The sequence below is a fragment of the Lissotriton vulgaris genome, chromosome 6 (assembly GCF_964263255.1).
Source record: "Lissotriton vulgaris chromosome 6, aLisVul1.2, whole genome shotgun sequence".
Classification (NCBI taxonomy): Eukaryota; Metazoa; Chordata; class Amphibia; order Caudata; family Salamandridae; genus Lissotriton; species Lissotriton vulgaris.
In genome coordinates, this window is record NC_141694.1 from 908896027 (window position 1) to 908922199 (window position 26173).

A 26173-nucleotide genomic window follows, 5' to 3' on the forward strand; every position below is an offset into this window, starting at 1 on the left:
AGGATATGCTTGTTACACCGATCACTCAAGTGCTCACAGATGATTTGTTATGCTAAACCAAGAAAAGGGAATTTGCAGGTTTGCTTCGGCAATTTAGTGAATTCCGCCACAGATCCCTCCCCTGACTCGGTTCAGTCAGTCATTTTCCTATATGCGAGGTTCAGCGGTAAGCTGCCTCCCGTGCACCACCCCTGAAGCGTTTGGGGTGCCGCTCCCAACGCATCCCCTCGCCTTTGTACTCACCACTAGGACTTCACCGGCCGCCGCACTCCGAATACCAGCTTCACCAAACCCGCAGTCAGTTTTGCTTCAAGCAGAGGCCTCAACAGGTTTAAATCTCCTTGAATAGTCAGCTGCAAGGTTTCCAGCCACTTCACCTCACTCCTCAAGTGCCCGTGTTATGCAGAACAGCTACTGCATCAAATATGTCGAAAGATCGTTCGATCTTCCTCAGTGACAGAGTACAAAGCACCACAACCAGGGGTAACTTTAAAAGCATTTATTGGCACACCATAGTGCAAAACAAAAATAAAAAGGACAGTCTATGCCTTTCGGCTCCTGTGTGCATATATCTATATATACACACAAATACATACATATACATACTCTATATGTATACATTCATCAACTATATCAAAGAAAGGTGCTCCAGATAAACTGTGAAGTGATCGTGATTAATGAGGAATAGTGAACAATAGTGTGCAATAGTATATAAAACCAGGAGATGTTGACTTAAAACATAGAATGTTTCTCTGAACTTAGGGTTAAAATAACCATATATATTCCAATATTAACAGTCCACATTTGTACGTTTTAGTTTTGACCCCTATGAAAACAATTGTTCAGGAGCCTTCATCTGGACCACACTGGCAGCCACATACAATTGTTGAATAATGAAAAACATGTTACTCTTAAAAAATCCTCGAAATAAGGATAAACGGACTAAAGTAACGACAAGACCAGTCTTGGGGAAGTGAAGGCTTGGACTACCAAGCTCTCTGGGCTAGGGTGTGTGTGGGGAAACTGGGGTCCCCTAGAGCAGGCGATGGTGGTGTGTAATTGCCCTGTTCACAGGAGGCCCTGTCCAGGGCTTGGACCAGGCCCCAAGCAGGACATCCATAAGGGCTTCATTAAATGGGAGAAGAGGTTCTAAGGAGTAACTCCTCGCAGAAGCACCTGTCAAAACCCGAGTCTCGACTACCACTGAGGGAAGACTAAGGTCCAGAACCCTGGCTGTCCTCCTCACCACCTTAACAAAAGAGGTTCCCTTCTCCTTAGCCACAGTAGGAGGAGAGACTATGCCAGTATCTAGGGAGGTGTCCAGATCCCTGTCGTCCGCCAATTCCTCACACCAGTCCATGCTGGGGTCTAGGGGGGATGGTATTCTTCAGGTCCAGTAGCCCCTCCTAATCTTTCCCAAGTCCTAGCCAATAGGAATAGGGCTCAGGCTTCGGTCTGGAGGGCATGGCTCTAGTCTGCCCCGGAATCTGCATCTGGCGACGCCCCTCCGGCTCCATGTCTGAGTTGGGGACGAGGTCCGGGCCAGCACTGTCGACATCGGGACCGGCATCGGGGAAGGTCGAGGTGGTACAACCAGCGCCTGTTTGGATCCAGCCATGGATTCAAGGGGCCAGACTGGCACAGGGGAGGGGACCCGGCAACTGGACCCCAGTAGGGGCCCTCTTAAACCTGTGGGCCCAAAGGCGCTCAAGCAGGGACAGTCCACCAAAATATGAGGTACAAGGCCTCAAAGTTCTCGGAGCTGGGAGGGGGTCACTCGGCTCCCAGAAACTCTGGGAGGTGCGGAAATGGCGCAGGCTCAATCACGGAGCCAGGCCTCAACTGATTATGCTCCCTCGTCTCGTCAGATGACTTAGATGTACAGGGCAAAGTCGAAAACCACTTCAACATCTTAGTCTTCTTTTTCTTGTGAAACTTACTAGAGGACGACTTTGCCGAAGATCAATGGCTACACAGTCAATCCCGGGATCTTCTTCTCGACTAGGATCAAGACCATTGCTGAGTCGCAGATCAAGTAGAAAGGAGCTTGTGTGATTGCTCTCTCAAGGCCTTTGGGTGCATGGCGTGACAACGCGGGTCTTGCCATTGTGGTCGCTGTAGGAAGGTGGATATCTGACTATGGTTGCCCCCAATTTTTTGCCTGGTGTTTTGCTGGTTTTTCGACTTAGTTGACCTGGGGCCCTGCTATTCAGGACCCCAGGCCCACTGCTCTCTCTGTAAAATGGATTCCATGTACTCTAGGTACACATCTAATTAGATACTGAGTCACCTTATCAGTCCCTGTACAGGGTACCTTCGGTACCCAGGGCCTACCAGGGGCTGCAGCATGTATTATGCCACCCCTGGCAGGCCATCCAAATCTGACACAACTGGCTGCTCAATCAGCTGGGGCAAGGTGGTGTAATCACACTTTGCTTTAGATATAGTATCCCTATATCTAACCCTAAAATGGACACATATCCTCCTATCAGTCACTCCTAATGCAGGCCTTATCAATCCTGAAGGCAGAGTGCTTGGAATTATGTGAGTTGGTGCTCTAGCATGAGCTGTGCCTGTCTGCAGCTTTCAAACCAAGGGCCAAATGTAGGTAAAATAGATTTACCGATTTTTAATTACCGAATTTTACCGATTCGGTAATTAAAAATCGGTAAATCTAAGGGGTGGATATGTAGGTATTCCAGATGTGCTGGAATAACGATTTGGAAGAATTCGGTATTTACCCGAATCGGTAATGCCCATTCATTCCTATGGGCTTTGAAGCCCATAGGAATGAATGGGCATTACCGATTCGGTATTTACCGAATCGGTAAATACCGATTTTCAAAAGGGTGCAGGGGGTGTCACTTTGACACCCTCTGGCACCCCCAAAACAGGCTCGGGTGCCATGTGGCAGGCATACATGCCCTAAGGGCAGGTCTGCCTGTCACATGGCATAGGTGTGCATGCACACATGTGCATGCACACCGGAATCGGTATTTTACCATCAAATTGGATTTGATGGTAAAATACCGATTCGGTAAGGCCTCTGGGACTCTGAAGAGTCCCACCTACATCTGGGTGCCTCAGAATCGGTAAAATTACCGATTTTTTTTTACCGAATCGGTAAAATTACCGAATCGGTAATTTTATCGATTCGGTAAAATAATGCCCCCTACATACCTGTCACCCATTTACCGATCGGTAATGGCCAAAATCGGCCGTTACCGCTCGGTAAATGGCCTCAAACGGCCACCTACATCTGGCCCCAAGTCCTTTAGCTGTTTCCATGATAACGCTATACCATATACTCTTAAGTGCATTATAATCCTCGCGGTTATTGCTAACTTTGGTATAGCATTATCAAAACAAGTCGAGTAAGGTGTCATACGAATTGGAATACTACCCCCTCGCCAGTTCTGGCGACGGGGGTAGCATTCCACCCTTCTAGAGGGACACAACATGTATGTAACTGTGAACCCCGGTTAAAGTTAACTCGAGCCTCAGCATCACAAAATGGATGCTGCCACCACAGACACAAGTCTGACCTCCTGCTGCTGGGAGTCCTTCCAGCGAGGGAGGCTTGGACAAAGGGCTTCCTGCCTTGGGAGGTGCTAGCACCACCCGACAGGATGTGTATTAGGTAGGACAGGGCTGAAAGGAATGAGACATGCCTGGGGCACACAAGGTGTCCCTGTGCATACACCGGTCCAAACCAGTTCCTGGGGCACTCCAGCCCCGGAGCTGGCGCAAGACCGGACAAAAGAAAGGGGGTGTAACCACCCCCCTTCCTGGTCCCACCCAGAGGAGGGACCTAGTCGTAGTGCAGCCCCCTTTAGCCGAATAAAGGTAGGAGCTGGTCCCATTCCAAATTAGATTATCCTGAACAACTTTACAAGAAGAAACTCTGGACTTCGACGTTCTGCTCCACAGAAGACTGAAGAAATCTGCCTTGCGGGCAAGGAGTGCCCACCCTGCACAAGCAGGCACCATTAGCGTCCAGCGGCTTCCCTTTGTCGTCTTCCTGCAAGGATCCAGACTTCAGAGCCCGACGAGACCCGGATTCCCAGACCTCTCCGACCTCTACCTACATCTGCAGCTCAGCTGAGATCCGTGGGTGCGACGAGACACGTGGGACCGGCCATCTTGAAAGAAGCAGCACTTCGCTCCAGCACGACTTCAGAGGCATCCTCGTCCAAGTGCTTTGGGGACTGAGAAGCCCCGACCCCGAGCAGCTCCTGCACCGAAGACCAGCCCTCCAGCATCCAGGAGATCTGCGTGGGGCCCTTCTGCCTGGTTGCTGCTCGACGCGTTGTCTGGTCACTTGCCGGCTGGCTAGTGGCCTCCTAGACGACGAACTCCGACAACTTTGCTGCTGGTCTGGTTGCTCCAGACTGGCCCTTGCTCCCTTCCAAAAGAGGAGCACCCCGGACCCTCCTGGTCCACTCCAGACGCCGTTTCCACTTACCGCGTGGGTTGCCTTTGCCAAGGCCTGTTGAACCCGAATCCGGAGACGACACCGCCGACAGCGAGAGCCTGCGTGGGACAGCTCGTGCCTCCATCCTGGTCGTCGAAGACACCACCTGGTCCACGTGGCTGCAGAGACAAGCGTCCACCCTCACCTGATTGCGACGACATCTGGTTCCACTCCTGGTTCCACTCCAGTCACTGGCTAGTGACTTTGAACATTGCCCCCTCTGCTTTCAGGTTCTTCTCTTCACTGATCCACCCTTGGATCACACCGGACATCTTCCTCCTGACCGCCTGCAGCATCTTTCCCTCCAGGCTCCATAGACTTCAACGTCGGAACCCGACACGACTTGGCACCTACGCGCCCGTGGGTGAGGTAACACGAAAATTTCGGTGCTCAAGGGTAGCTTGACTATCCTAGTGTCCAGTTCCACAGTCGTTTTGGTCCTATCTAGTCAGGGACGTCCGTACTCACCTTTTCTTAAAACTGTACTGTCCATAGACGTTTGTTCGCATCTCGCGTGTGAGTTATCACTCTGCACATGCGTTCCGTGGGCCTCCTAGTACTTACCTCAAGTTAGTATAGCGTGGTCCCAGCGATCCTACAGCCTCTGGACAGCTCCATTCCTTTGATTGACTTTCACATTCCACTTACTTAGTATATGGTTTGTCGTGCCCCTAGGGCACCATTGTAAATCGTGCAACTTAAACGTATTTTTCCTAAGAGTTTGTCATGTGCTTAGCCCTCTGACCTCATAAAGAGTTCAGAGGTGTATGCTAGTTAATAAATACTTGTTTATTTTCATAACAACCTGTGTGGTGTCCTTTCACTTGGTATTCAAGGGGTTATATGTGGTAAAACAGCTGGCTTCACATGCCAAAAGAGCTTAGCCTAAAGACTGCTTTTGTCCATGCTACCATTAGGATAGCTTGTCTATAAGGTTGACTTACAACCAATCACCATAAGGGTTGTTTGGACTGATACAGGCTAACTGTCAGCGTGAGAGGCTGCTGAGGCTACGTTTTGCTCTGTAATTTTTTTAAATACTATTTTAGACTGTACTTCTGCCAGAGTGAGTGCTTTTAAGCGCTCCGCTCTCAACTGCATCTCTTACCTAATTTGATCGCCGCCTCCGGCGCTACGTCCTTTCCCTGATCGCCACCTTGGCGCAACGTGTTTAATTGGTGTTCTTTGCTCCTGGCACCAATCCGCCACGGCTTGTGCCGTTTGTAGCGGCGGTAGCCACATGAGCACACTTTGACCCCCGCCCTCCATACTCACTTCCGCCCTGCTGCCTAATTTGCAGGTTAGCGGTACAGTGATTGAAGTAGGCGGCGGTATTTAAACCCGGCATCCAGGTCAGTTCTTAGCTAACTGTCAGCGTGAGAGGCTGCTGAGGCTACGTTTTGCTCTGTAATTTTTTAAAATACTATTTTAGACTGTACTTCTGCCAGAGTGAGTGCTTTTAAGCGCTCCGCTCTCAACTGCATCTCTTACCTAATTTGATCGCCGCCTCCGGCGCTACGTCCTTTCCCTGATCGCCACCTTGGCGCAACGTGTTTAATTGGTGTTCTTTGCTCCTGGCACCGATCCGCCACGGCTTGTGCCGTTTGTAGCGGCGGTAGCCACATGAGCACACTTTGACCCCCGCCCTCCATACTCACTTCCGCCCTGCTGCCTAATTTGCAGGTTAGCGGTACAGTGATTGAAGTAGGCGGCGGTATTTAAACCCGGCATCCAGGTCAGTTCTTAGCTAACTGTCAGCGTGAGAGGCTGCTGAGGCTACGTTTTGCTCTGTAATTTTTTAAAATACTATTTTAGACTGTACTTCTGCCAGAGTGAGTGCTTTTAAGCGCTCCGCTCTCAACTGCATCTCTTACCTAATTTGATCGCCGCCTCCGGCGCTACGTCCTTTCCCTGATCGCCACCTTGGCGCAACGTGTTTAATTGGTGTTCTTTGCTCCTGGCACCGATCCGCCACGGCTTGTGCCGTTTGTAGCGGCGGTAGCCACATGAGCACACTTTGACCCCCGCCCTCCATACTCACTTCCGCCCTGCTGCCTAATTTGCAGGTTAGCGGTACAGTGATTGAAGTAGGCGGCGGTATTTAAACCCGGCATCCAGGTCAGTTCTTAGCTAACTGTCAGCGTGAGAGGCTGCTGAGGCTACGTTTTGCTCTGTAATTTTTTAAAATACTATTTTAGACTGTACTTCTGCCAGAGTGAGTGCTTTTAAGCGCTCCGCTCTCAACTGCATCTCTTACCTAATTTGATCGCCGCCTCCGGCGCTACGTCCTTTCCCTGATCGCCACCTTGGCGCAACGTGTTTAATTGGTGTTCTTTGCTCCTGGCACCGATCCGCCACGGCTTGTGCCGTTTGTAGCGGCGGTAGCCACATGAGCACACTTTGACCCCCGCCCTCCATACTCACTTCCGCCCTGCTGCCTAATTTGCAGGTTAGCGGTACAGTGATTGAAGTAGGCGGCGGTATTTAAACCCGGCATCCAGGTCAGTTCTTAGCTAACTGTCAGCGTGAGAGGCTGCTGAGGCTACGTTTTGCTCTGTAATTTTTTAAAATACTATTTTAGACTGTACTTCTGCCAGAGTGAGTGCTTTTAAGCGCTCCGCTCTCAACTGCATCTCTTACCTAATTTGATCGCCGCCTCCGGCGCTACGTCCTTTCCCTGATCGCCACCTTGGCGCAACGTGTTTAATTGGTGTTCTTTGCTCCTGACACCGATCCGCCACGGCTTGTGCCGTTTGTAGCGGCGGTAGCCACATGAGCACACTTTGACCCCCGCCCTCCATACTCACTTCCGCCCTGCTGCCTAATTTGCAGGTTAGCGGTACAGTGTTTACCTCCCTTGGTGCATTTAATGCCTCCATGGCGGAAGCGCAGCGGACGAGCGCAGCGGGAGCGCCGACTTCGCGCCGAAGTCGTGCCAAAGTCCTGCCCGTCTGCGCCCGTCCGCGCCAGCACGGGCCTAGGGCCTAGCCCTTCTGCTCAGATGCCTCTTACCTACTCTCGGTCCGCTCTCCTGCTGCTGCGGGTTTCACTCTGCCCCTCGCATACCGTTCTAAATTGTCAAAATGCCCCCATTTCCTGCGCCCACTGCTCCCTGGCACTGAATTCCCTCGAATCAAGCACCGACAGTATGTCGTCCTCGTTCTGGCAATTACCCTCCCCTGTGCGTACTGTACGTCCCACATCACTCAATTCCTCATTAGATATGACCTTCATTAGCATAAACAGCAGGTCGCTCTCTAAACACAAGAGAGATATTTTTGACCTCCTGGAGTCAGATCGCCCTGCTGCCGTGTTCGTGACCGAAACATGGCTTAATGATAGTTCTGGCCCAGACATAGCCATGGCTCTCCCCAATGAATATACCTACGTAGGGAGAAACCGAGCACTTAAAGACGGCGGAGGAATTGCTGTGATTTTTAAAAGAGAGTTCTCCTGTAAATGGGAAGACCTTGACTTCCCTAACTGTGAGGCGGGCCTGTTTAAACTAACTCTCTCCCCTCAATTTACCTTTACGGGTATCTTGATTTACCGCCCACCGGGGTCAGCGAGCGGCTGGGCTGCTGCACTTCCCGAGCTCATTTCTCCTTTTTTAGCACAATCTACCAATTTTACTATTGTTGGGGATTTAAATATTCATTTTAATTCTGTCTCGTGCGCTATTGCTAAACGCCTCCTACAGGATCTTGAAGCTCTTGACCTGCATCTCCGTAACTCTGACCCTACTCACAAGGCCGGCAACCTTTTAGACCCTATTATTTCCAATTTGACGAGCATTTCTTATCAATCCTCTACCCCTGTTCTCTGGTCAGACCATTTTTTAGTTAATTTTTCTATTAAAACATGTGTAGCTGATACTCCCAGGCCAGACCTTCCCCACAAAACTAGTAGGAACTGGAAACGACTAGACCTAGACAGATTAAATTCCCTTCTGGCCAACTCCACCCCGTCTGTTTCCAACATAACGATCAAAGAGCTACCTGCCATTAGTTCTTGGCTAACTATAGCTCTGGATTCCTGCCTCCCTACCCAAAAAAATAAAACTCAAATTCATCACCCCCCGGCTCCCTGGTTCAATGACTCCTTACGCCTTGAAAAATCCAACTGCAAAAAGCTAGTACGCATTTGGCGTGCTAAATATAACCCTGAGCACAAAGCCAACTATAGGTCCGCTCTAAAATCCTACCACATGGCATGTGACACCGCTAGAGCTAACTTTGCCAACAACACCATACTCACGGCTCAAAACAGGCCTAAGGCCCTGTTTAAAATTGTCAAGGAGCTCTCAGGTGCTTCCTCAGTTCCTAAAGATCCCTGTTTAGACACTGTACAGTGTAATGCTCTAGCCAATTTTTTCCGGGAAAAGATAGACAAAATTTATGCCATTTTTAATTCCACTCCTGTCACCCCTACTCACATAGCTCAAAATCCCGACAACCCTCCCCTGGATACCCCTCTCTGTTCCCTGCCTACCACTTCCCAACTGCTTTCCTGGGATCCCATTTCCCCCACACTTCTAAAAAAGTACCTCCAGAACATCAAATCTGGCTCTCCCCTGGACCCTCTCCCCCCTCAAGTTCTGTGCTCCCTCGACCCAGTTCCACTCCACATTATTTTGGATGTCCTCAACTCCTCCCTGGTAGAAGCGACTGTCCCTAAGGAATGGAAGCACGCTATGGTGGTTCCATTATTAAAGAAGGCCAATGCGGACCCCAACAATCCTTCCAACTTTCGCCCTATTTCACTGCTTTCTTGCTTCTCCAAGATTTTGGAGAAACATGTGAATTCTTTACTTAGTTCTTTTGTTGAATCCACCAATTTTCTCCACTGCTCTCAATCCGGGTTCAGGGCTGGTTTCTCCACGGAAACTACCCTCCTTGGGGTGTCAGAAACCATCAGACGCCAAGTGGATAATGGCGAGACGGTGGCACTCATCTTGCTTGACTTGAGTGCCGCTTTTGACACCGTCTCCCATTCCATCTTACTATCCACCCTGGAGGCAGTAGGTGTCGGTGGTACCGCCCTGGCCTGGATTGCTAACTTTTTGTCTGATCGCACGTTTCAGGTTTTTTCCTCTTCTTCTGCTTCATCCATCCTCCCTTCCTCTCACGGTGTTCCCCAGGGTTCCATCCTTAGTCCCCTTTTTTTCAACCTATACGTAAGGCCTCTTGCGTTCCTGGCTGAACAGGCTGGCCTCACAATTTATTCCTACGCCGATGACACCCAAGTCATCTATTCCCTATCTACTAATAAAAACCTCCCTTCCTCCTCTCTCCAAATTGGACTGAAGCATATATCGGACTGGATGCTAAAGCACAAACTGAAGCTTAACGGGGATAAAACAGAGCTGCTCCTGTTTGGCCCCGACTCCTCTCTCTGGGGCCCTCACCATTGGCCTCCGGAGATGGGTCCTCTACCCACTCCATCAGTGTCTGCTCGCAATCTCGGTGTGATCTTCGACAACCAACTCACCTTCAAACATCATGTTGTGAAAGTTGCAGCCACCTGTACGACCATCATCAGGTGGCTGAGAAAGATCACTTGGATGCTGCCTACAGACACCTTGAGGACCGTCGTCCAGGCCCTTGTCATCTCACGCCTGGACTATGGGAACATCCTGCTCTTAGGTGCTGCCAAAGAGGTAACCAGAAAATACCAGGTGGTTCAGAATATGGCAGTCCGCCTGATTTGTCAACTTCCTGCCAGATCCTCGGTCACATACCACAGGCGGAACCTGCACTGGTTGCGCATTGAAAGCAGAGTGCACTTTAAAGCACTCTGCTACATGCATAAAATCATGACTGATAGAGCCCCGCGCTATCTTTCTGCTCTAGTTCAGCAATATGTTCCCCCCCGCACACTTAGGTCCTCATCGCATAACAAATTTCAAATTCCGCGCATCAACAGAGCTAAAATGGGTGGCCGCTCGTTTGCTCTGTTGGCCCCATCCTTATGGAATTCTCTTCCTCAGTCCTTGCGCACGGAATCGTGCTTTCTGAAATTCCGTAAAGGAATAAAGACCTGGCTTTTCAACAACTAATGTCCCTCCCTTCTATCACTGATCAGTTTGCTCTAGCGCCGGGAAACCTCCGGGTAGCTGTGCGCTTAATTAAGTGTAATAATAATAATAATAATAATACAAGGTGATCACTAGAACTAGTGAGCATCATATATCAGTCCAACTTCTCACAGTCGCACTCAAGACACTTAAGGCAGACACGGTGCAGGTCTGTCACTGACAGTTGCTGGTGACAGGCACCACAGGGCATGAAGACATTCTTCCTTTGTGGACATCCCTGCCACACCAGGAGATAAATCTCAAAAAAACACTTTGACAAAAGTTTTTAAAATGTCCGCCACAATGACTGGGGTAGCTCTCTATGGATTTACACTGGCTGGTGCATAAAGAGCACAACTGATGTCAGCAGGCTACAGTGACACCTACATAGGCATTGCACACGTCCCTTCCAGCACTGTTTGTGGAAAAGTGTACGTTCTTAGAGAAATGGTCATTGATCCCAAACAGATGCTTTCAGGATTGGATGATGATGATTGTCGAAACACCTAGAGAATTGGTGATTACCCTCAAAAAGGAGCCTGAGTAGCTTGAGGGGAAGTTGAAGAGATCAAATGTTCTACAGGTAGCAAAAAACAACCTTGATGGGGCGAACACAGAGATAGATTCTTTCAACAATTCTCTCTTGAAAATGTAAAAATTTACAAAAGAAAGTATTTTGCTCAGGAACAAGTGTACTCGTACTTGATTAAAAATTACTGCACTAACAGCCCTACAGAATTTTTGGCAAACTATGGTTGGAGTAAGAAACAAGTAGTCACGTTTTCATATACATCAGAGTCAGATGGAGAAGGTAGTTCGAATCAGTTTTGACCTATATGGAAACAGATGTCATTTTCAGAACACAAACGGGGAGGGTATGGCGGTTGTTTTCAGGGCCAGACGAGGGGCAGGCACCGGAATACAGACCAGTCGCATCATTACCCACAGACCACGCCATCATCAATACTGCAGGCAATAGATAGTATCCCCATAAACAATCTGTCTAAGAAAGAGATGGATTCTTCTGCTATGATCTTATTGATCAAAGGTCGTACGCTTGTGCCAAGCCATAATATCCAAAAATTTGACCTTATGAAAAATGTGCATGCGTTCTTTCGGTGTATCAGACTTACAAAAATTCTTTGCGGCTGAACATCGCTGCCAGAGGCCAATAGAACAGGACTTAAACTCCCATTTGATGTTATACCTAGTTTAGACACACTAGGACCGAAAGTGAAAATGTCTGAGAAGGCGGTCTCAAATAAAATACAATAGGCTCTACGCTGCATACATACACCGGATTTTAATCTTGCATCTGAGGAGAATGGCACCCTCAATAAACTAGAACATAATGAACTTATCTCAGCGAAACCATGTGATGGGGAGGCTGTATAGTATTATTAAATAATGAAGATTACAAAAGAAAGGTGAGAATCATGTTATCTTTACCCGAACGTTATCAGTAAGTCAAGGGAGAGCCTGTGAAAAAAAGTTCTCAAGAGAATAAACATTAGCACGAAAGCTTTGGAAAATGAAGTTACTTGCAAGCAAGCATTTGAATTCCTACATATAAGTGGTTTTAAGACTCCAGCTATTTATAGTGTACATAAAACCCATAAAAATCATGAAGATCCTCCTCTTCACCTGATAGTGTCCACTATAAGTTCAACGATAGAACCGCTGTCCAAATACCTTCACTACTTTTTAAAACCACTTGTAATTACATTTGCTCATATGTGAAGGATACGCATCACATGATATCTTGTGTAGGGGGCTTGGCAATTGTACAGGATGGAGATATCCTGTCCAAAGTGGATGTTGAGGCTCTCTATACAAATATTCCTCAACAGGGGGCATTTCGAACAGTGAGTACTACATTGGCACATTTCATATCACATGATCCAGGGGCTTTCATCCTTCAATGCTTGGAAATAGTACTAGTGGAAAATTGCTTTGAATTTTATGTAGAAATATATTAACAGATTAAAGGAGTTTGGATGGTAGCGGCGTGTGCCCCAAGTACAGCGAACAGTTATATGAGCTTATTTGAGGAGGGGAATATCTATACTGAAATTGCTCTATTCTTTGGACACATCAGACTTTGGTCGCAATTCATTGATGATATTTTTATTCATTTGCGAGGGAGAAGAAAAACAATTCAATGAATTTTTGCATGGATTAATACATGCAACATTAATTTAAAACTCTCCCCCCGTGTGAGTAGGATAAAGGTTGAATTTTTACATATATGGGATCAAAATCAGAAACACAGGTTGGAGGTTTCTTTATACACAAAGCCTATAGCAAGAAATACCCTGCTCCAATTCCAAAGTTTTCATACATGCTGCCAGAAACAAGGCATACCATTCAGCTACTTTCTCCCAATTCAGAGAAACTGTTCTAATTTACAGGACGATATTCGGTATGCAAATATCTTAAAGGAGAAACTCCTGAAAAGGGGTTACTCTAGACATCTAGTACAGGACTCTTAAGAGGGATAAATATTTCAATAGGGAATTAATGTTTCAACCTAAACAAAATGAAAGCAGGGATAACGGTGTGCGTCACCCGCCACTCCAGCACTGAATCAGAAGAGCAGACAGTTTATCAACTCCACGCCCAGTGGCACATACTAAAGGTCTGCGACGAACAGCTAAGGCTTCCAATACCTTCATTTACTTTTCATAGAAATCAGAACCTGAATGACAGATTAGTGGGATCAAAAGGTATTGCTGAACAGTGATAGATTCCTTACCTTAGCATTTCCCCAGGCGTCAGACTGGATCCGGAAAGTTTTGCTTAGCAGTACCCCTGCACGTCAGTAGGCGGCGTCCTGCGGCTCCGCGTCCGTCACTGGCGCTGTAAGCACCGAGATGACGTCACTGAGTGTACTTAGGCTCCACCATGCGCGCTGACCTCAGTTCTGTACATGACTTTCCACGCCAGGAAAGCAGAGCCATGCAAGATACTGACCACTTGTGCATAAAACTAGGGCCCTAAAAGGGATGACCTCAACCCTAGTAATCAGTTCGCAGAACGGGGAGGATGGGTGGGGCGGTATGGAATCTATCACTAACTAATGTCTCTTACAGATGTATCGTTACACAAGTAGTGACTTGTGCATCTGAAAGAGACACGTTTGTGATAGATTCCTTACCTTAGAATAGATACCCCAGCAATACCAACCCCGGTGGAGGGTCTGCAAACAAAATTACAGCAGAAAATCATTGAGCACAGACCGGCCAAAGAAGCCGTCCCTCTGGGCTTTACTGTCAAGAAGCCGTACCTCCGGGCTTTACTGTCAAGGCAGTAGTGCTTGGTAAACGTGTGCAGCGAGGCCCACGTAGCTGCCTGACAAATGTCCTGCAAGGGAACGCTGCGTACCAAGGCAGTAGTGGCTGCCATTGCCCTGGTGAAATGGGCACGCAAACCCACAGGAGGCTCCTTCTTAGCCAACAAATAGCAGGCATTGATGCAAAGAACGACCCACCAAGAGATGGTCCGTTTGTGCACGGCCCAACCTTTTTTGGCGCCCACGCAGCCAACAAAGAGCTGGTCATCCACCCGGAACGGTTGTGTGCGGCTCAGGTAGAAGGAAAGCGCACGTTTTGGGACCAGACGGTGGAGCCTCTCTTCCTCTCTGGAAGGAGGCGGAGGCAGAAAGAAGGTGGGCAAAGTGATGGTCTGCCGATGTGGAAGGGCATGACAACCTTTGGCAAGAAAGAAGGACGGGTCCGTAAAACCACCTTGTACGGATGAATAGAAAGAAAAGGAGGTTTAGAAGAAAGAGCCTGGAGCTCACTCACTCTTCTGGCAGAGGTGATAGCTACCAGGAAAGCTGTCTTAAGACTAAGAAGACGTAAAGGATGGTTATGAAGGGGCTTGAAGGGAGAGCACATCAGAAATGTCAAGACACGGTTTAAGTCCCACTGAGGCATGATAAATGGAACCGGAGGGATCGTGTGTGTAATGCCTTTCAGTAAGAGGTTCACAACCGGGGACTTAAAAAGAAAAGGCTGATCAGGAAGCCGTAGAAAGGCGGAAATGGCCGAAAGATAACCTTTGATAGTGCCCAGAGCAGAGCCCTGCTGGGCTAAAGAAAGGAGGAACATAAGTACCTCGGAAAGAGGGGCAGAAAGGGGATCCACAGCTTTCGCTGTGCACCATGCCACAAACTTGTTCCACCTGCAGGCGTACACCTTTTTAGTGGAGGGATGCCTGGTTGCCAGAATGACATCACAGACTTCGGGAGGAAGATCGAAAGGTGTCAACTGTCGCCGCTCAATCTCCACGCATGGAGGTGGAGGCTGGACAGGTTCGGGTGGAGAACCATCTCATGCTGCTACGACAGAAGATCCCCCCGAAGAGAGGGATCTTGGAATCGGTCGCCATGCTGAGTAGCTCTGGATAGCAGTATCTTCGTCCCCAATCCGGAGCAGAATGACTTGGGCCCGGTCGTGCCTGATCTTCTTTAGCACTCTGGGCAGAAGTGGTATAGGCGGAAAGGCGTACAATAGACTGCAGCTCCACTCGCGATGAAAAGCATCGCTGAGCGAGTGCTGCCTTGGAAATTCCAACGCCCAGAACTGATGACACTGCGCGTTCTCTTCGGTGGTGAATAGATCTAACAAAGGATCTCCCCATCGCAGAAAGAGACCTTGCACCACATCCGACCTCAGACGCCATTCGTGATCAATCATGCACCGGTGGCTGAGTTTGTCCGCCCTGGCATTCAGTGTACCTGCAAGGTGTTGAACCACCAAGGTAATGCCTTGATGTTCCAGCCATGTCCAGAGGCGGTTGTGTTGTCCGTGAATACCTGCACTACACTTCAACTGACCGAGGGAAGGAATGCCTTCGGTGCAAGCCGGATCGCCCGCAGCTCCAGAAGGTTGATATGTAGTCGGGACTCCGCCGGAGACCAGAGGCCTCTGATGTCCGCCTGTCCCATGTGGCCTCCCCATCCCAGGAGGGACGCATCCGGCATCACCATGTGCTTTGGTTGGGGAAGGGAGAGGGATCTGCCACTCACCCAATCGCGATTCATGAGCCACCACTGCAACTGTCTTCAGCGCCCTCCGAGATCTGGACGTGATCTGCCAGGTTGCCCTGATGCTGTGCCCACTGTAACTTCAGGTCCCACTGCAGAGCCCGCATATGCCACCTTGCATGTGCCACCAGCAGGATGCAGGAGGCCATCAGGCCCCGTAGCCGAAGGGTCATCCTGACTGAAACCCGGGATAGAGGATGAAAGAGCAGAATCATAGCCTGAATAACCTGGACTCGCTGCTCGGGAGGATAGACACAAGTGTTGAATCCAGAACCGCTCCGATGAAGGGGAGCTTCTGAGAGGGACTCAGGTGCGACTTCGGCACATTGATGGAGAACCCCAGCAAGTGCAGGAGGTCGGCCGTAGTCTGGAGGTGGGTGACGACTGACTGGAGAGAGCCCGCCTTCAACAGCCAATCGCCGAGGTAGGGGAAGACTGACACCCCTGATCTGCGCAGATGAGCTGCGACCACCGCCATCACCTTCGTGAATACCCGAGGGGGACTGGTAAGGCCAAAGAGGAGCACGGGCAAACTGAAAATGCTCCTGGCCTACTGTGAACCGCAGGTAGCGCCGGCAGGACGGAGATGTGGAAATAGGCGTCCTGCAAGTCCAACGCCACCATCCAGTCTCCAGGGTAGCCAGGACCTGAGCCAGAGTTAGCATCTTGAACTTCTCCTTCTGGAGGAAGCGATTAACGTCCCGGAGGTACAAGATGGGGCGCAGGCCCCCCTTGTCCTTCTTGGGGGCCAGGAAGTAGTGGGATTAACAACCACTCCCTACTTCCTGACCGGGAATGCGCTCAATTGCCCCCGTGGCCAAGAGGGCCGTGACTTCCTGACGGAGAAGAGCCAAATGATCCCCCGACATACCGAGGTGGCATGGCCGGAGGGGAGGACAGAAAGGGGAGCGAGTAACCGTGACAGATTATCTGCAGCACCCACTTGTCCGAGGTAATTTTGCACCAGTGGCGGAGGGGGTGATGTACCCTACCACCCACCGGCGTGGGGTGCCCCCTGAAGCTCGGATTAGGTAGGCTTAGAGGCGGAAGCAGCGGGTGGAGGTGGACTAACCCGCTCGCTGGTTACCAGACCCGGCCTTGCAGAGGCCACGGCCAAGCTGGGGCTGGTTCTGCACAGGCTTAGTGGAGGAGCGTGCTTGGGGGCCCCTACCCTGGCCACGAAAGGAACGAAACCCAGACCTGGCAGGGGCCTTCGCGGAATGACCCAAAGACTTGACCGTGGCGCGCGAATCTTTAAAGCGCTCCAGGGCATTGTCCGCCTTGTTGCCAAAGAGACGGGAGCCATCAAAGGGCATGTCCATGAGCGAGCTCTGGACATCGGGTGAGAACCCAGTGGAACGCAACCAGGCGTGTCGCCTCAACTCCGCCGTCATGGAAATCGCCCTGCCCAACGAATCAGCGGTGTCCAACCCACACCTGATGGCAAACTTCACTGCATCCTTGCCCTCCGCAATCGCTTGGGAAAGGATAGCCTGGACCTCCTCAGAGCACTGAGGCAGAATCTCTGCCACCGAATTCCACACTGCGTGGGAGTTCGAACAAGGGCAACAGGTCCAGGGATACTAGGTCTAGATATTGATTCCTAGACAATTAGTAGGTGAAGGAACTGTGCTCGAAGCTCTGGACCATGATAGCTTTGCAAAGTCAAGTAGAGTTATGTGTTTATGAGCTGATGTTTCTTCCTTTTGAACAAGTAATTAATCAACGAGGGTAAATCCTTATTGTCAAATATTTCATTGATAGATGACTATAATTCCATTTCCATTAATTAGCCACTTATTTAATCCATTTCACTCTTTGTTTGTTTCATGAGTTTTTATTAACATTGAGGAAAACAGACAGCTTTTATTGACAGTGACGAAAACAGCCGACACGTGTTTTGCCCTTTGTGGCAGATCATGCCAGGGCTTTCTCAGGGCTAAACAGTTTCATCAATTCTTGTGATTAAGTCGCTGTGAGAAGCATTTCAATAGTTAGAGTTGAACATCGAAATTTCAAGATTCACTGACTCTGGCTCCGGCCGCGCCTTCTCCCTTCACGGCACCCAGCAGAGTCAGCAGGAGAACGATCAGCCCCGGCGCTGCCCGTTCTCCTCCTGCTGACTGAGAGAGTTATCAGAAATATGCAAGGCACGGTAGGTAGTTGTTCAGTTTTTTTTACATTTTTTATATATTATATTGTGGAGTCTTTGTGAACAGTAACTACATTGACAACGGTTAGGGCAAATAAACGTTTTTCTACCCCTTTTTTTGTTTTAGTATAATCATCTTAAGATAGCCACCGAAATAGTGATTTAAAAAGGAAGGGCTTTAGGGATCATTTTAAAGGATTAAAGAGGTGCGTCAGTATATGAATTTCTTGACTTTGTGTTTGACAAAGAGGGTAGTTTTTTACCTTGTTTGAATTCTGCATTTATGACCGCATACACATAGAATCGTGGTCAGAGCAGAAATATAGATGGCTGAATGCAAACATATCTCTGTTCTTTTCTTTCAGTGTAAGAATTTTAAGATGGCCGCCCGGGCAGTGTTACAAACAGAAATGGCAGCAGGGGCAGGTCACTGTTTGGAGAAGCTAGTTTCTCTGTTTCCCTCTTATGGAGATCTATGTGAAAAGACTTCACATTGAAACATTCAGGTTAGTAATTTATGGAGTGCTTAGTTACGTTTTTGGGGTAGGGAACTGATGGCCTGTTTGAGATCCATGGAAATATACTAATCTGTGGGTTCCCAATATTTGTAAGCTATACAGATGGCCTGTCTTCACGGTAAGGAGATAAAGATGGATGTACGCATCTTAATGCTTTTATGCTTGTAGGAAAAATCTATTGTTCATACATAGTGGTGAACTATATAGAGCCAAACTGGGCGGAAGTTGAGGAATTCTATTTGTTTACCAAGAGGAATATATATTGGAGGCAAATAATCACGTTAAGAGGTTGTCTGTATCCATTTGCTTTTTGCCTGGATTGCAATAAGTTACTTTAGATTTTGCTACCTCTTATTTTTCAGTTGTCTGAATAAAGAAGAGAGGCATATGGTATTCAGTCCTGTGATCAACAGAGTTAATGAGAGTTCTTCATGAAGGGAGACTATTTTTATAATTAGGTGAGGTATTTGTGCACACTTGGTGGTAGGTGTGATTTTTTTGTTTTATGTAGAGTTGGAGATTAACACTGGCAAAGACTCACGTAAGGGCGTACACCTAAAGCATGTTTGTATAGGCACTGTTAGGTGATATGGTGAATTGATTTAATATGCAAATGGTGAAGGGACTGCTTTACTGTTATCTTCATGTATTAACAGATTTTGGAGCCTACGGTGTTTGTTTTCTCTCATGTATTATTATTATTATTACTGTAGGTATACTGTGTTACCTCCACATCACTCCCTCTTGTTTTTGGCTGGGTGGTGTTGGTGCCCTGAAGAACGTTTACTGCCAGGTTTCACTTAATTATGGGTCGGCACATGATTGGAAATTATTTTTTTTTTATGTTCAAATCATTTTTATTAAGCAATAACAAAATGATAACGGCAAGAAGGCATCAGTAGAATTACAATCGTATTACAAAGGTGCCGCAGTCAAACATGGATTGTTACATATAAAACAATACATACATACAGTAAAGAAAATAAAGTATATGGAACTCATGAAATTAAACATCTGTCCGGATCTATAAGTGATCTGTAAGAGAGATTAGATGAATGGATGAGTAAGTAAACATTATAAAATACCAACATTGCATTGCCACAGTTGTATATAGTTCCGTAGAGCCCTCCGTCCAAAGCTAGCCATATAATACCATTTTTACTTTGTCACCCCTGCATTGTGCGTCTAAGGTTGTCAAAGCCAATGAGCACAGGGTATACCCAGTACAGTTCATGCAGCGTGCGCCCCACAGCTCACTAAGTGTAGACCTCATCAGTTAGTACTTCAAGGTGGGTCGAAAGTGAAGGAGGCCTGATGTAAGGAAGAGCATAATTTTTTGTTGGTAACCTGCCATGGTGATGAGTGTAGGGCGGGATTGTCAGTGCCCCTAATACAGGACAGCCATTCCCTCCAGGCATTGAAGGAGACCTCCCCCGTTGATTTCCAATTGCATAGGATCACCTTGCATGCTAATGTCAGCAAAAGATCCAGGAGCTGGCGGTCATGGTCCCCTTTTAATAATGGGTCTAAGGCACCTAGGAGAATGTAGATGAATTCCCTTGTAGGGTGTATGCCAAACGTGTGCTCAATGTAGTCAAATATTTTTGCCCAACAGGTGTGGAGTGTGGGGCAATCAAACAACATGTGTGGAAGGTCACCAATACCGGAGGAGCAGTTCCAGCAATTCGGTGTATCCCGTAGGCCAACCTTAAATAGACGCTGTGGGGTCCAGTATGTCCTGTTAATAATCATATACTTAGTCTGTGATAATATCGGCGATACCTTGTGTGTGAGCGCTGATGCATGTATCCTGACCCAGTCTATACTTATGCCAGTGTTGTTTGGTTCTGATTCCCATTTGATCTCGTTGCGTCTCATCGATTTGTTGGCCGTTGGCGCAAGCAGTTTATATATTTTTGAGACAAAATGTCCAGAGGAGTGATAGTGGGGGAGAATAGACTTTAGCCAAGGAGTCACTAGCTTGAATGTTCTAGTGGATAGGGCTGACTTTAGCTTCAGGAAAGCGTAGAAGTCAATTGGTAACAGGGAGTGTCTAGCCTGCAGAGTCGAGAATGGCAGTGGCATATTATTTTCGTAGAGATCAGCAATCACATTAATACCTTTGTCAGACCAGTGGTCCCACACGATGGGCGAACCGCCGATTTTAACAGACAGGTTATGCCATAATGATGCAGAAGATTAATTGTGGACTTGCTGACCAGTGACGTGGACGCGATCTATCCGCAAGAGCGCTCTCTTGGTGTTGAGCATAATGTATTTAGAGTTCGTAAGGTGTGAGAGGTCCATTGTTAGGACAGCAGAGAGCTGGACTTTGCCTATAATGGATTTCTCAATGTCAACCCATAAGGGCGTATAAATAGGGTTTTCGATAAACCAGGAGGTTCCCTGTTTACAGAGAAAGGCAGTCCGGTAATTTCTGAAATTCGGTAAGCCTAACCCGCCTTTAAACTTCGGGAGTTGCAGTTTCTTCATGGCAATCCTCGACTTCTTCCCTTTCCACAAGAAATCCGTGAGCGATTTCTCAACTTTATGTAGAAAGTCCTCCGTGAAGGTCATGGGGAGCATACATGCCATGTAGTTTACCAAGGGACTGATCATCATTTTTAGTGTTTCCGCCCTACCCCACCACGAGAGGAATTTTGGAGACCAGCCGTCCAATAGTTTTTGTATCTTTTTATAAAGCAGCTCTTCATTAATTTTTAAGGTGGATATCAAATCCTTTTCAAATTCCAGTCCCAAATATTTAAAACTCTTCGGCTGCCAGGTAAGCCCGGAGTCGCCCAGGATGTTTTTATCACATAGGTTATTTAATGACTTCACCTCCGTTTTATCCTTGTTCAAGGAGTATCCAGATACATTTGAAAATTCATCTATTGTGGACAGTAACGCTGGGATAGCCTTATCGGCTTGTTCACTCATGACCAACACGTCATCTGCATAGGCCGTGAGTTTAATTGTACAGTCAGCGAACCGAATTCCAGCAATGTCAGGATTTTCCCTTATATAGTATAGGAAGGGCTCAATTGCCAGGAGGAATAAGGACGGGGACAGTGGACAACCCTGCCTAGTTCCCTGCTCTAGCCCAAAGGGGGAGGAAAAAGCGCCACCAGCTCGTACTCTAGCAGAGGGACAGGCATAGAGGGACATGACTAGTTTAGTGAATATGGGACCCAGGTCGAATTTGTGTAGTACAGCATTTAAGTAAGTCCAGTCTACTTTGTCGAACGCTTTCTCAGCATCCAGTGTAATTGCAATGGTGGGTGTGGATAAGAATTTCGCTTTTTCAATAACATGAGCCAGGATTCTCGTGTTATCGCTCGAGAACCTATTTTTCAGGAAACCCGCTAGTGAGGGATGTATTAGGGACGGCAGGACCTTCTGAATACGTCTCGCTAGAATCGATGCCAGGAGCTTACAATCTAAATTTATCAGTGAGATAGGCCTGTAGTTTTTGGGGAGTTTGTGGTCTTTGCCTTCCTTGGGTATTACCGCAATTACAGCCTCAGCCATAGTTCCCTTAACTTCTCCTGTGCTGCTAATTTCATGAAAAACCTCTAAAAGAGGAGTTGTGAGACTGTGGGCGAAGGTCTTATAAAATTGTGCTGTATAGCCGTCAGGGCCAGGGGCTTTCCCCTTTTTGAGAGATTTGATCGCACTAATAACTTCCAATTCAGAGATTGGTTCATTCAAGGAGTCCCTTTCTGCGGACGTAGGCGTTGGGAGCGTGCAATTGGAGAGGTATTTATTTATTTTTCCAATGTCTATGTTAATGTTCTTAGCATAGAGTTTCTCATAAAAGTCCTTGAAGATATTCGCAATCTTAGTAGGATCGGAGTTAGGAGTACCATTTCCATCGAGTAAGGAGGAAATGGTATTCTTCTGAATTTTAAATTTAAGATAAGCCGCTAGCCCCTTTCCCGCTTTGTTCGAGTCACAGATTTTGAAACGCTTCCTCCTATCCAGCCAAATACCTGCCTTTTCACTGATAAGTTTGTTGTAAGTGTATTTCTGATTGGACAAGTTAGTTAGGATTTCAGGGTTTCTACTCCCCAAATATGTGCGCTGGAGATTTGAAATGTCCTCCTCTAATTTCAACAAGGCTGCAGTGCGGTTCTTATTAACTGCAGAGGATATTTTTATAATAAGTCCCCTTATAGTGGATTTCAGTGCCTCCCATCGGATGGTGTCTGAGGTCTCCCCCCTCTTGTTTAACAGCAAGAAATCTTTAATGGCAGTGTCAATGGCTTCTCTGTGTTTCGTGTCATCAATAATAGTGTCATTGAGTCGCCACATAGATTGACGGGTAGTTGGTGTAATATTAGATAGTGTGAGGGAGACGCAGGAATGATCAGAGACTAATCTGGGAGCAATGTCTGCGTCCTCAACTCTTGCCACAGCGTTTTTAGATATGAGTATGTAATCGATTCTTGAAAACGAATCATGTGGAGGGGAGTAGAAGGAGTAGTCTCTACCATCAGGATGCAGCAAGCGCCATGTGTCCACCATATGAAATCTATTGCATAGTTTCATGAACGCCTTATGGGCTTTGCCCGGACGAAAGACGCATTTAGAGTCTCTATCTAGTATAGGGTCGTATGGGAGATTGAAGTCACCCGCCAGAACATGGACTGCCGTGTCGGGGATGGAATTGATCTGCTTCGTTAGGCTTACCCAGAAGGACGGGTCGTGTGTATTTGGGGCATAGATAGTCGTGATAAAGAATTCAGTATCATCTTTGAGCAGTTTCGCCGAAACCCATCTACCTTTTGTATCTGTTGCACTAGAGACTATTTCTACATTTGCATTCTTGACCACTAACATCACCACCCCATTCTTTTTTGAGATTGCCTCAGAGCCTATCACTTCAGTATAATATTTATTGCGCAGTGTGTGAAATTGCTTCGCTTCTAGTTTCGTTTCCTGCAGTAAGGCTATATCTCCACGCTGTCTTCGTAGATAGTCAAGTATCTTTTGGCGTTTAACCGGCTGGTTAAGTCCTTTCACATTCAACGATAATATTCTAAGGTTAGCTATAGTTGTCTTCCCTATTGGAGTATCTATAACAGGAGTCATCAGTTATTCAACCAGTGATATCGTCTCATAACACATGTGTGTGCATAAGGATTGGGTCGTGAAAGCAGTGTCATACCTCTGAAAAAACCATCAGTGCCATTTCTCACGAAAAATGCAGGGCTAGCACAATATGCAGGAAATACAAGGACAGAGTATAAGCTTCGGAACGTAATGTGGTACAATTGATGTAGGCTAGGATGCAAGATGGACAAAACTAAACAAAACAATATGCAAAACGCGAAAACAATCCCCCCCATCCTCCTTACCAGCCTCCCTCCACCCTCCTCCCTCAACCCCAGCCCACCCCTCCCTCCCCAATAGTAGAGACAACAGAACATGGCGACTCGGGAAGGACGACCACGAGGCCGCCTCCAAGCAGCTTAATCATAACTATTGATCTTTGGGGCTGCAACCCCTGTCCAGAGAAGAAAATAACTAAGTATGTAGCAACAGTAAACAACAATGATGCCATAGCAGTGAACTCAGAAAAGTCTCTGGATTAACTTCAGTAACAACAGTAGTTATCGAGGAATAATCGTGGTTGCAATTAACAGCAAAGAGAATGCTACAAAACAACACCAGAACATAGTACCAAGATGGAGCCCAAGAGGGGTACGAGCAATATTATGGCAGCATAGACATAACATTTTTCTGATACAGCTTTTGCCAGAGGGTCGCTGGCATAGAATCCAAAGGTACATAGAAGCGCACATTTCAATCAGAAGAACAGGCCAGAATCGAACAAAACCAGACCCAGTCGAGTGGGCCTTACGAGGGTTCAGGAACAGTAGAGTGGTAGGAACACGAGATTAATAGAACCAAAGCCCTAGACCAAGGCTTATCCTAGGCCAGATGGAGAGGCTCCTTGCTGAGCTGAAGGGGAGACTTCCATTGAGCCATCCCCGTGATCGAACAGGAGTTGTTTCAATTTCCGCGGGTCCGAGAACACATGAGTCATACCTTTTATAGTCACTCTAAATTTTGTCGGACCAATAAAGCCATACATGTGACCAAGTGATTTCAGTTGGGGTCTCAATGCAAGGAAGGCTTTCCTAATTTCCATAGTTTCCTTACTAAAGTCCTGTGAGATAAAGATTTTGTGGCCTTTCCATAACACATGGTTATGTTTGCGAGCGAAAGTGAGTATCTGCTCAGCGTGCTGGTACCTAAGTGGGTTGCACACAATCGCTCTTGGGCCTTTCTGATCCTTAGAAATTCGTCCCGGTACTCTATGTGCCCTATCGAACTCCAGTGGCTGAGTGAAGGTTAGATTTGTGGCCTGCGTGAACCACTCCTCGAGGAAGGGTATGCATGAACCATGGGATTCTTCAGATTTTTCCGGCATACCAAAAATTCGTAGGTTCCCCCTTCTGTTTCTGTCTTCTAATTCCGCAACTTTCCTCACGAGATGGTCGGAACATAAGGAGAGGTTCTTGATAGCTCCACAAGCTTTATTTTCAAAGTCTTCCAATTTGCTAATCCTGCCCTCGGACTCCGTTAGTCTTGAAGTTATGTCTTTGATATCCTGGCGGACAGCAACAACCTCATCTTTGGTGGATTTGGCCAAGTCCCTAACTTCCTCTAGCCTGCTCAAAATTGTATCCATGGCTTCCGCCATTAGTTTGTTTCCTTTGACAGGTGTCGGTGGGTTAGATTTTAGGCATTTAGAAGCTGCACCATTATCTTTGTCCCCCATTTTAGTCGTATGCAGCGATGGGTTGTGTGAATTCCTTGGCGCCCCCAGGCGTACAACGCTAAGACCAATCTGTGTTGTGACAGAGCAGGTCAGTTGATTAGATACTTCCCCCTTAGCGAAAGTGCTTTACTCAATTGGAATTGGTGTATTCAGTAACAACCTATAAGCTGCCTTCCCTTCCAGACGCACACATCGGTAGGCGCCACTACATATACAGTGACAGTATCACTCCTTGTAACTGCTAGTTACATTAAGTTGTTATAGCGCACCATGCTGTAGGTTTGTTCACATGTGAGTGCTCCCAATACACTTGATGATTAATGACTTTAGATCTGCTCCGACATCAAACACAGCAAACATAGGGCAGGCACTGAGGGCGATCGCAGCAGTTGACAAGCACCCAGGACGTTCTCATATTTGTTTGCAGTGACAAATCCCAGGGCGATGCAGGCGTCCTCTAATGCCTGTTATTTGCAGATTTACAGATTTACAGTATAGATGCGCCTGTATAGGACATATAGGACATATTAGGCGCTTTTGCGCCACTCCTCACAGCCAGACACATAAGCACCGAACCAGGCACTGAGCTGAGCAGCAGGGTGATCTAGCAGCAGGATGACCCAGTTATGATGTCTGTGCAACGTCAGGCGCGCTGGGGAGCCGCCATTACAAGCTGCCACAACACAGAATTAAATCTGAATCTGGTGAGTCTGGTTGCATTTGGCGCATCAGTGTGTGTGGGGAAGAGACCATATCAAGATCGACAATGTGCACATGACCCTCATTGTGTCAATATTTGCTAACATCTGTTGCGAGGATGTAGGGCACCGAGATCAGACGCAGTGTAGCAGTCGCCGCCATTTTGTAGAAGCGCGTTTCGCAGGCACACATCCTTACGATCCTCATGATAGCAAGCGGTTGTGCCCAGAAGCAGACAAATACAGATGTCCCCAGCCGTCTTATTTATCTTACACACACTGCATAGATTGTGGCGCAATGGTCAAAGTCGGGAGCCTGATTATGCCGCCATTGAAGTTGCTGATATTTTCGCGCCGTTTTTCACTGTCCGTTAGTTAGCCAGCAGAAGCGTACTCACAGTTCCGACCAGAATCA

General features: G+C 47.5%; 1 protein-coding gene across 6 annotated transcripts in view; it reads right to left on the minus strand.

The window, feature by feature from the left end:
• BIRC6 (baculoviral IAP repeat containing 6) overlaps window positions 1–26173 on the minus strand; it is a 2386688-nt gene that overhangs the window by 347731 nt on the left and 2012784 nt on the right. The gene's annotated exons all lie outside the window — the stretch shown is intronic.